Source organism: Rhinoderma darwinii, chromosome 10, assembly GCF_050947455.1.
Source record: "Rhinoderma darwinii isolate aRhiDar2 chromosome 10, aRhiDar2.hap1, whole genome shotgun sequence".
Lineage (NCBI taxonomy): Eukaryota > Metazoa > Chordata > Amphibia > Anura > Rhinodermatidae > Rhinoderma > Rhinoderma darwinii.
In genome coordinates, this window is record NC_134696.1 from 4,046,790 (window position 1) to 4,059,132 (window position 12,343).

A 12,343-nucleotide genomic window follows, 5' to 3' on the forward strand; every position below is an offset into this window, starting at 1 on the left:
AATATACAATGCTGACATGACATACAATAACTGCACAATATACAATGCTGACATCATGTACAATAACTGCATAATATACAATGCTGACATCACATACAATAACTGCATATTATACAATTCTGACAACATATACAATAACTGTATAATATACAATTCTGACATCACAAACAATAACTGAATCACATACAATGCTGACATCATGTGCAATAACTGCATAATATACAATGCTGACAACATATACAATAACTGTATAATATACAATGCTGACAACATATACAATAACTGTATAATATACAATGCTGACAACATATACAATAACTGCTCAATATACAATGCTGACATCATGTACAATAACTGTATCATATACAATGCTGGAAACATATACAATAACTGTATAATATACAATGCTGACATCATGTGCAATAACTGCACAATATACAATGCTGACATCATGTACAATAACTGCATAATATACAATGCTGACATCATGTGCAATAACTGTATAATATACAATGCTGACATCATGTGCAATAACTGCACAATATACAATGCTGACATCATGTACAATAAATGCATAATATACAATGCTGACATCATGTGCAATAACTGCACAATATACAATGCTGACATCATGTACAATAACTGTATAATATACAATGCTGACATCATGTGCAATAACTGCACAATATACAATGCTGACATCATGTGCAATAACTGCATAATATACAATGCTGACATCATGTACAATAACTGCACAATATACAATGCTGACATCATGTGCAATAACTGCACAATATACAATGCTGACATCATGTGCAATAACTGTACAATATACAATGCTGACATGACATACAATAACTGCACAATATACAATGCTGACATGACATACAATAACTGCACAATATACAATGCTGACAGCATGTACAATAACTGCATAATATACAATGCTGACATCATGTGCAATAACTGCACAATATACAATGCTGACATCATGTACAATAACTGTATATTATACAATGCTGACATCATGTGCAATAACTGCATAATATACAATGCTGACATCATGTACAATAACTGCACAATATACAATGCTGACATGACATACAATAACTGCACAATATACAATGCTGACATCATGTACAATAACTGTATAATATACAATGCTGACATCATGTGCAATAACTGCATAATATACAATGCTGACATCATGTACAATAACTGCATAATATACAATGCTGACATGACATACAATAACTGCACAATATACAATGCTGACATGACATACAATAACTGCACAATATACAATGCTGACATCATGTACAATAACTGCATAATATACAATGCTGACATCATGTACAATAACTGTATAATATACAATGCTGACATCATGTGCAATAACTGCATAATATACAATGCTGACAACATACAAAATAACTGCATAATATACAATGCTGACATCATGTACAATAACTGTATAATATACAATGCTGACATAATGTGCAATAACTGCACAATATACAATGCTGACATAATGTGCAATAACTGCACAATATAAAATGCTGACATCATGTGCAATAACTGTATAATATACAATGCTGACATCATGTACAATAACTGCACAATATACAATGCTGACATCATGTGCAATAACTGTATAATATACAATGCTGACATCATGTACAATAACTGCATAATATACAATGCTGACATCATGTGCAATAACTGCACAATATACAATGCTGACATCATGTGCAATAACTGTATAATATACAATGCTGACATCATGTACAATAACTGCACAATATACAATGCTGACATCATGTGCAATAACTGTATAATATACAATGCTGACATCATGTACAATAACTGCACAATATACAATGCTGACATCATGTGCAATAACTGCATAATATACAATGCTGACATCATGTACAATAACTGTATAATATACAATGCTGACATCATGTGCAATAACTGTATAATATACAATGCTGACATCATGTACAATAACTGTATAATATACAATGCTGACATCATGTGCAATAACTGTATAATATACAATGCTGACATCATGTACAATAACTGCACAATATACAATGCTGACATCATGTGCAATAACTGCACAATATACAATGCTGACATCATGTGCAATAACTGTATAATATACAATGCTGACATCATGTACAATAACTGTATAATATACAATGCTGACATCATGTGCAATAACTGTATAATATACAATGCTGACATCATGTACAATAACTGCACAATATACAATGCTGACATCATGTGCAATAACTGCATAATATACAATGCTGGCGGATTTGATATGTACAGACACAGAGAGATGGATTCACAATGGATAACTGGAAGAATAGCACATGCATCACCCTATGATTTGTCTCTTGAGGATAACACATTTTTGTATGACCCATTAGGGTGTATTCACACAGTGCGGTTTTGCCGTGTAGTCTGCCGCGTGGCCCAAAACTGCACAGAAAAGAGGCATGCGTTTTTACAGCTGTATGCTGCCGCCTAACTGCAAAACCGCACTGTGTGAATACACGCACCCTTAGGGCATATAGAGGTCATAGATCCGAATTTCTCAACAGGCGATATGTGTACTCCAGGGGATACATGTCATGTCTATAGGGGGTGCTCGCACTGCGCTCAATCTGTGCTATCAACAGGCAGCACATTATATGATCAAAGCTCGGGGGGGCTCGGATGTCAATTGTTTGGGTAATGTGTACTTGGCTTAAGGATGTTGAGAAACACTGTAAATGAGGGTCAAAAAACGGACAAAAGTAGTGCGGAAAGTTTCCTGCGGTGCGTTTTTCAATTCAATGCTGCGTGCTCTGTGCAGAGATGCTGCGTGTTCTGTGCGGAGATGCTGCGTGTCCTGTGCGGAGATGCTGCGTGCCCTGTGCGGAGATGCTGCGTGTTCTGTGCGGAGATGCTGCGTGTTCTGTGCGGAGATGCTGCGTGTCCTGTGCGGAGATGCTGCGTGTCCTGTGCGGAGATGCTGCGTGTCCTGTGCGGAGATGCTGCGTGCTCTGTGCAGAGATGCTGCCTGTTCTGTGCAGAGATGCTACGTGTCCTGTGCGGAGATGCTGCGTGTTCTGTGCGGAGATGCTGCGTGTTCTGTGCGGAGATGCTGCGTGTTCTGTGCGGAGATGCTACGTGTCCTGTGCGGAGATGCTGGGTGTCCTGTGCAGAGATGCTGCGTGTTCTGTGCGGAGATGCTGCGTGTTCTGTGCGGAGATGCTACGTGTCCTGTGCGGAGATGCTGGGTGTCCTGTGCAGAGATGCTGCGTGTTCTGTGCGGAGATGCTGCCTGTTCTGTGCGGAGATGCTGAGTGTTCTGTGCGGAGATGCTGCGTGTTCTGTGCGGAGATGCTGCGTGTTCTGTGCGGAGATGCTGCGTGTTCTGTGCGGAGATGCTGCGTGTTCTGTGCGGAGATGCTGCGTGTCCTGTGCGGAGATGCTGCGCGTTCTGTGCGGAGATGCTGCGCGTCCTGTGCGGAGATGCTGCGCGTTCTGTGCGGAGATGCTGCGCGTTCTGTGCGGAGATGCAGCGGGTTCTGTGGGAGATGCTGCGCGTTCTGTGCGGAGATGCAGCGGGTTCTGTGGGAGATGCTGCGCGTTCTGTGCGGAGATTCTGCGCGTTCTGTGCGGAGATGCTGCGTGTTCTGTGCTGAGATGCTGCGTGTCCTGTGCGGAGATGCTGCGTGTCCTGTGCGGAGATGCTGCGCGTTCTGTGCGGAGATGCTGCGCGTTCTGTGTGGAGATGCAGCGGGTTCTGTGGGAGATGCTGCGTGTCCTGTGCGGAGAAGCTGCGTGTTCTGTGCGGAGATGCAGCGGGTTCTGTGGGAGATGCTGCGTGTTCTGTGCGGAGATGCTGCGTGTCCTGTGCGGAGATGCTGCGAGTCCTGTGCGGAGATTCTGCGCGTTCTGTGCGGAGATGCTGCGTGTTCTGTGCGGAGATGCTGCGTGTCCTGTGCGGAGATGTTGCGTGTAATTTTGAGCATGGCTTTACGCAGTCACTCATGACTGAACGGCCGCCTTTTTATACTGCATCTGCCCTGTGGTGGTTGCTTCAGAGGACATTTTTCAGGCTACTTCCTCTGGTTTTATCAGTTGATCGCCAGGGTTTTCAGAAGCCGAAGCGGCAGTGATCCGCTGATCGCCGTACAGAGAACCACGCCACTTTTGTAAAACTGTTTGGTCTTTTGGTATTTGAGGTGATAAATTTGCTGCAATATGAGAGTTCCCAGCCACACGTCCCATGCAGCCGACTGTTGTCCTTGTATTCGCAGGCGCAGGGAGTAACCCCAGGAGCTGACAGTCAGGAGTCGCAGGAAGTAGTGGATACAATGTAACAAATCCTGTGTTTACAGAATAAAGAGGAGTGAATCTGTATTGTTTAATTAGGGGGAGGGAACGCAAAACTGTGGCAATTGTTCCTGAATACAATGTAAGAAACTAACAAAGAATATGTGTAAGGGAAAAGATAATAATAATAATAATAATAATAATAATAATAATAATATAATAATAATAATAATAATAATAATAATAATATAATAATAATAATAATAAAATAAATAATCATAACAAATAATAAAACAAATAATAATATTCCTCATTATTATTTGTCCTGACCATTATAATCATTGTTATTATTAACATCAGCCTCTATAATATTTCCGTATTATTATTATTTTATCAGTGTTACGATGAATAATAATATGGTAGAATTAGTAGCGGTCCTATTCTCATTATTACTATTAATATTCCAGTCACATTAGTATTATAATAGTAGATCTAGAGTTATTAGTATCATCATTGTTATCAGTGGTGATAATAACCAAGAATATTAGTCATGTAATAGTCCGGCTGTTATTCAGTAATAATATCAGTAATACTATTAATAACATATAATCATTTCTTTTCACCTTTTATTTACAGTCTGCGCTATGACATCAACACCGGGGGTTAATTAGACAGATGAGATGACATCATTATAACAGTGATGTCATTAAGCAGGTGACATCACTGTTGGCTGATTGATTATCATAGTGAGGGAAAGTCATTATCACTAAGGCTGGGACATCAACGTGCAGTGACTTTGTAGTCACCCTATGATGTCATCGTAGGAGGAGGCGGCGGCCATGATTTCTCCGGTATATTAATCACAGGTAATAATTAGACATTAGATGTTAATCACTGATCATTAAAGACTCATTTCCAGGCATGTAAGACGTGACTGAGGTTTGGTCACTAAACACATAGTATACAGGACCCACCCCCAGTATATTATATAATCACACCATAATTCTACATCTTCTGGGCAGGCTGGAACTTGTAGTCCTTCAACAAACTACATAGCCTGGTATTCAAGGACTTTCATAGCCTCATGTATCCAAACTGAGATAAAGCCGCCGTGCTCCACAGCAACCAATCAGAGCTGACCGCCACATTCACGGTCTCATAAGCTGCCCGTATATATATAAAATTCTAAGGAGGCAACGCAGACTAAAATGAGCAAAGCCAAAGAATGGACGGAACATTCTAGATATTTTTGGCCGTTACCCCAACACCATCAGTTGTTTGAGCGACAACCCTTTATTCGTATGCACACGGGTGGCTATGGCGTCATTGAATGTCTGTGATAGGCCAAATATTGGTTGTATTGTCTAAAAATGTGAGTCACATATGGGCCCGTTACCTCCCAGTCATCCGGAGCGCACTTGGTATTCGTCACCCCGGTTGTTGCGGTGGATGCTGCGCCGCGATTCGCGGGCACAGTTCATAGACTCATGATATCGATGGTCGGGAACCGTCACCCTGTGAGCTCGGCCTCAGACACCATTGAATTCACAGCCTGTAAGTAGCAATTACCTGGAGAGATAATTCCAGCCTCCCGAGGGGCTTCTTGGATCTGTGTCTCCAGTGAAGTGGATGGAGAAGATCTGCCGCGACCTCGTGTAATGACCGGGTGTAATGTAGATAATTATTGCTATTATTCTATCTGAAGGGTGAAAATTACCACCCTGCTCGCAGTCCTAGAGACACGTGTGATGCTCAAGCCGCCATCATGAAAGACGCCGTTCTCTGTACGGAAAAAAAATTCTTAGATGTGATTTCTATAAGAGCGCTCATTTTGCAAAAATAACAGAGGACGAAATAAAGACAAAGAGTATGGGACGGGCGCCAGCGACGGGATCACACCGGACTGTATGCGGAGGGGACACGATTTGCTTTATGTTCTATATCCAAAAGATATGGGGATCTTAGAAAGTCTCGAACACTCAGGAGACAGAGATTTATTCCCTTTTATGAACCTGTCGAGGACAAAATCGCCAAAAAAGTCATACAAATATGGCGGTTACAGCATAGAGAGTCGTAGCCAGCCCTTCCATCACCCCGGGTAAATACCCCGGCCAAGTCAGTGCAGCACATGCCCCACCAGATCCCCCCATAACATGTGCAATTTTTTCTGCCTTCATCAGTCCTAAGGATTATTTAAAAAAGGAGGCGGGGCTTAGTAAAAAATCTTTCTTAAAGAGCAATGTCATATTTAAAGAGAACCTTCCACCTGAGTGCAGCGTGTAATGGGGAGTGCTGCACAAACCCTGGGGCACTTTAAATAAATGTTCCTACCCTCCTCTGTTATTTAGATATCGGTGCCGTTATATTTGGTGCCCGATATTTAAATAACCCCCCTGATCTGTCAATGGGGCGTGTAATTGGCAAGGGGGCGTGTAACATCGCTGTGACACTGTCCAATCAGCTACGGACAGTGTCACAACAAGAGCTGGTGAGAGGAGAGCGTGTGCACGCGCACGCACAGCTCCGCCGCCACCACGGAACAGAAGAGGAGAAGAAGAATGTGAATTCTTCTGTTCCATGGTGGCGGTAGTTTCTTCGGCAGCAGCATTGGAGCTGTATGCGCGCGCACGCTCTCACTTACTCTTTAGCTCTCGGCAGACAAGGACGACAAGACCGTGAGAGCTGAAGAGTAAGTGAGAGCGTGCGCGCGCATACAGCTCCAATGCTGCTGCCGAAGAAACTACCGCCACCATGGAACAGAAGAATTCCCATTCTTCTTCTCCTCTTCTGTTCCGTGGTGGCGGCGGAGCTGTGCGTGCGCGTGCACACGCTCTCCTCTCGCCAGCTCTTGCTGTGACACTGTCCGTAGCTGATTGGGGGGTTATTTAAATATCAGGCCCGGAAATCTAAGAGCACCGATAACCAATATCTAAATAACGGGGGGAAGATAGGAAATTTTTTATAGTGCCCCACGGTTTGTGCAGCCCGGCCCGTTACACGCTGCACTCAGCTGCACATGGATGGGCAGGTGAAATATTCTCTTTAACTACAAAATGTTTTCATAGACCGCCACTCTCCTGGGCTTGGTTTATGCCACCATACTCCCCATCAATCACTATATTTCATGTGAAGGATGATGTGGCCATTGGTGGGCGGGTTTTGCCCGTGGCTTGAAAAGGAGGAACCCTGTGCTAATTAATACCACCAATGGGGACGGAGGAGGGGGCAAACCTGAGATGAGGCCACTCTATGGTATATACACCCTTTATGAGTATCAGGGGCATAGCTATAAGAGGTGCAGAGGTAGCAGTGGCCCTCAGGCCCCAAAGACCCCCCTGCCACATTCGACAACATCAGTATTAGAATTGATCCTGGCGGGTGGCCCATTTGATGTGAAGACCAGGCTAAAGAGGGCAAAGAAACCCTGAAAATGAGCTAATGGGCCCTGTATTTGCCCCAAAAGCTTCAAGTCACGGCCCTGGTAAGTATAATACAATATAACAGAATATTAGACCCTTCTACTTTGCGCAGTTCCTATTGATCCTTGTCAAGAGAGAGTGAAATGGAGATTCCCTTTAAATCTACTCACACGGGTGGGCGGGGCTATGACAACTTCTCACCACTAATGAGGTAAGACTCCTCCCATTAGCTTGAAATGTAATAAATGTTCACAAATAGATGGAAAATATCGCTTTTCATGTCTTGAAAATTGGTGTCATGTCGTATTAATTACTACAACCCCTCTCCCCCTCCACCGCCACTCCCATCATGCACTCGAATCTCAGAGTAACCTCCGTGCACCTCTTCCTGGTACAACATTTTATCTCCATTTCATAATGAGCTGTAATTTCATGTTGTGAACGTGTCGAGTTAATGAAATCATAATCACTGCGGCTTCCACAAGTGGCGCGTTCAGCGCAATCTTAAGCCGAATATCAAAGACCTATTTACTTCTTTCTAATATTTTAATTAAATCGTGGCCTCAATTTAACCCATTCACGTCCCTTTGATGAAGGCTCTTCTTTTTTTTTTTCTTCTGTAGCATTTAGGCGCAGATGTAGGACGGCATGAATATCGGCCTATTGATTTAATGAGAAATCATTGCTGCCAGAGAGCGGCTCCTTCCTTTTATTTTCCCGGCTATAGAATTCATTTAATTGAAAGCGTCTTTTAGCAAAACACATTAAGGGGTCTAAATTAGCGAAGCTTTTCTGCTTCAGAATACGAGCGGCCGCGGACCCTTTGATGTGAAGACCAGGCTAAAGTGGGCAAAGAAACCCTGAAAATGAGCTGATGGGCCTATTATCAGCATAGAACGGCGGCCGGCCCATGTGTACAACACGAATACTTAATATCTTAATTGATCACCTTTCGCTCTTGGCGACCGCGCTCTGCCCTCTCTCTATAGAGGTCACCCCCCCCCCCCATCATATGTTTCAATTATGGGAACATCCGTAGGGCGGACGGGAACATTTACATCTTGCTGGGAAATTCTCCAACAATAGTTCAAACGAGGATCATTTATATGGTGGACGCCCTACATGTGCTAACGGGGATGTGAGGAGGGGAACGATTTGATCTTATGTAATATTAACGCTAATAACCTGAAGATTTCATGAAAAAAGACAGAAAATCCGTCACTGACGAGCGCCAACATTTATACCACTATATATACACTAATGATGTCACAGATGGCTACAACGTTCATCAACGGACTGGGAAACTGGGCTTACAATTCTCTAGCAGATTTTACTGAATTTAGACATTTAAAAAAAAAAAAAATATGGCATGCCCTCTATGTATATCAAGACAGACAGATTATATTCTTGTATATAGGAGCAGTATTATAGTAGTTATATTCTTGTATATAGGGGCAGTATTATAGTAGTTATATTCTTGTATATAGGAGCAGAATTATAGTAGTTATATTCTTGTATATAGGGTGCAGTATTATAGTAGTTATATTCTTGTATATAGGGGGCAGTATTATAGTAGTTACATTCTTGTATATAGGGGCAGTATTATAGTAGTTATATTCTTGTATATAGAGGCAGTATTATAGTAGTTATATTCTTGTATAGAGGGAGCAGTATTATAGTAGTTATATTCTTGTATATAGGAGCAATATTATAGTAGTTATATTCTTGTATATAGGGGGCAGTATTATAGTAGTTATATTCTTGTATAGAGGGAGCAGTATTATAGTAGTTATATTCTTGTATATAGGAGCAGTATTATAGTAGTTATATTCTTGTATATAGGGGCAGTATTATAGTAGTTATATTCTTGTATATAGGGGCAGTATTATAGTAGTTATATTCTTGTATATAGGGGGCAGTATTATAGTAGTTATATTCTTGTATATAGGGAGCAGTATTATAGTAGTTATATTCTTGTATATAGGAGCAGTATTATAGTAGTTATATTCTTGTATATAGGGGGCAGTATTATAGTAGTTATATTCTTGTATATAGGGGGCAGTATTATAGTAGATATATTCTTGTATATAGGGGCAGTATTATAGTAGTTATATTCTTGTATGTAGGGGGCAGTATTATAGTAGTTATATTCTTGTATATAGGGGCAGTATTATAGTAGTTATATTCTTGTATGTAGGGGGCAGTATTATAGTAGTTATATTCTTGTATATAGGGGCAGTATTATAGTAGTTATATTCTTGTATATAGGGGGCAGTATTATAGTAGATATATTCTTGTATATAGGGGCAGTATTATAGTAGTTATATTCTTGTATGTAGGGGGCAGTATTATAGTAGTTATATTCTTGTATATAGGGCACAGTATTATAGTAGTTATATTCTTGCATATAGGAGGCAGTATTATAGTAGTTATATTCTTGTATATAGGGTGCAGTATTATAGTAGTTATATTCTTGTATATAGGGGGCAGTATTATAGTAGTTATATTCTTGTATATAGGGGGCAGTATTATAGTAGATATATTCTTGTATATAGGGGCAGTATTATAGTAGTTATATTCTTGTATGTAGGGGGCAGTATTATAGTAGTTATATTCTTGTATATAGGGGCAGTATTATAGTAGTTATATTCTTGTATGTAGGGGGCAGTATTATAGTAGTTATATTCTTGTATATAGGGGCAGTATTATAGTAGTTATATTCTTGTATATAGGGGGCAGTATTATAGTAGTTATATTCTTGTATATAGGAGCAGTATTATAGTAGTTATATTCTTGTATATAGAAGCAGTATTATAGTAGTTATATTCTTGTATATAGGAGCAGTATTATAGTAGTTATATTCTTGTATATAGGGGCAGTATTATAGTAGTTATATTCTTGTATATAGGGGCAGTATTATAGTAGTTATATTCTTGTATATAGGGGGCAGTATTATAGTAATTATATTCTTGTATATAGGGAGCAGTATTATAGTAGTTGTATTCTTGTATAAAGGGGCAGTATTATAGTAGTTATATTCTTGTATATAGGGGGCAGTATTATAGTAGTTATATTCTTGTATATAGGGGCAGTATTATAGTAGTTATATTCTTGTATATAGGGGGCAGTATTATAGTAGTTATATTCTTGTATATAGGGGCAGTATTATAGTAGTTATATTCTTGTATATAGGGGGCAGTATTATAGTAGTTATATTCTTGTATATAGGGGGCAGTATTATAGTAGTTATATTCTTGTATGTAGGGGTAGTATTATAGTAGTTATATTCTTGTATATAGGAGCAGTATTATAGTAATTATATTCTTGTATATAGGGAGCAGTATTATAGTAGTTATATTCTTGTATATAGGGGCAGTATTATAGTAGTTATATTCTTGTATATAGGAGCAGTATTATAGTAGTTATATTCTTGTATATATGGGCAGTATTATAGTAGTTATATTCTTGTATATAGGGGGCAGTATTATAGTAGTTATATTCTTGTATATAGGGGCAGTATTATAGTAGTTATATTCTTGTATATAGGGGGCAGTATTATAGTAGTTATATTCTTGTATATAGGAGCAGTATTATAGTAGTTATATTCTTGTATATAGGGGGCAGTATTATAGTAGTTATATTCTTGTATATATGGGCAGTATTATAGTAGTTATATTCTTGTATATAGGGGCAGTATTATAGTAGTTATATTCTTGTATATAGGGGGCAGTATTATAGTAGTTATATTCTTGTATATAGGAGGCAGTATTATAGTAGTTATATTCTTGTATATAGGGGCAGTATTATAGTAGTTATATTCTTGTATATAGGAGCAGTATAGTAGTTATATTCTTGTATATAGGGGGCAGTATTATAGTAGTTATATTCTTGTATATATGGGCAGTATTATAGTAGTTATATTCTTGTATATAGGGGCAGTATTATAGTAGTTATATTCTTGTATATAGGGAGCAGTATTATAGTAGTTATATTCTTGTATATAGGGGGCAGTATTATAGTAGTTATATTCTTGTATATAGGGGCAGTATTATAGTAGTTATATTCTTATATATAGGAGCAGTATTATAGTAGTTACATTCTTGTATATAGGAGGCAGTATTATAGTAGTTATATTCTTGTATATAGGGGGTAGTATTATAGTAGTTATATTCTTGTATATAGGGGCAGTATTATAGTAGTTATATTCTTATATATAGGAGCAGTATTATAGTAGTTACATTCCTGTATATAGGAGGCAGTATTATAGTAGTTATATTCTTGTATATAGGGGCAGTATTATAGTAGTTATATTCTTGTATATAGGAGCAGTATTATAGTAGTTATATTCTTGTATATAGGGGCAGTATTATAGTAGTTATATTCTTGTATATATGGGGGCAGTATTATAGTAGTTATATTCTTGTATATAGGGAGCAGTATTATAGTAATTATATTCTTGTATATAGGGGGCAGTATTATGGTAGTTATATTCTTGTATATAGGGGCAGTATTATAGTAGTTATATTCTTGTATATAGTGGCAGTATTATAGTAGTTATATTCTTGTATATAGGGGGCAGTATTATAGTA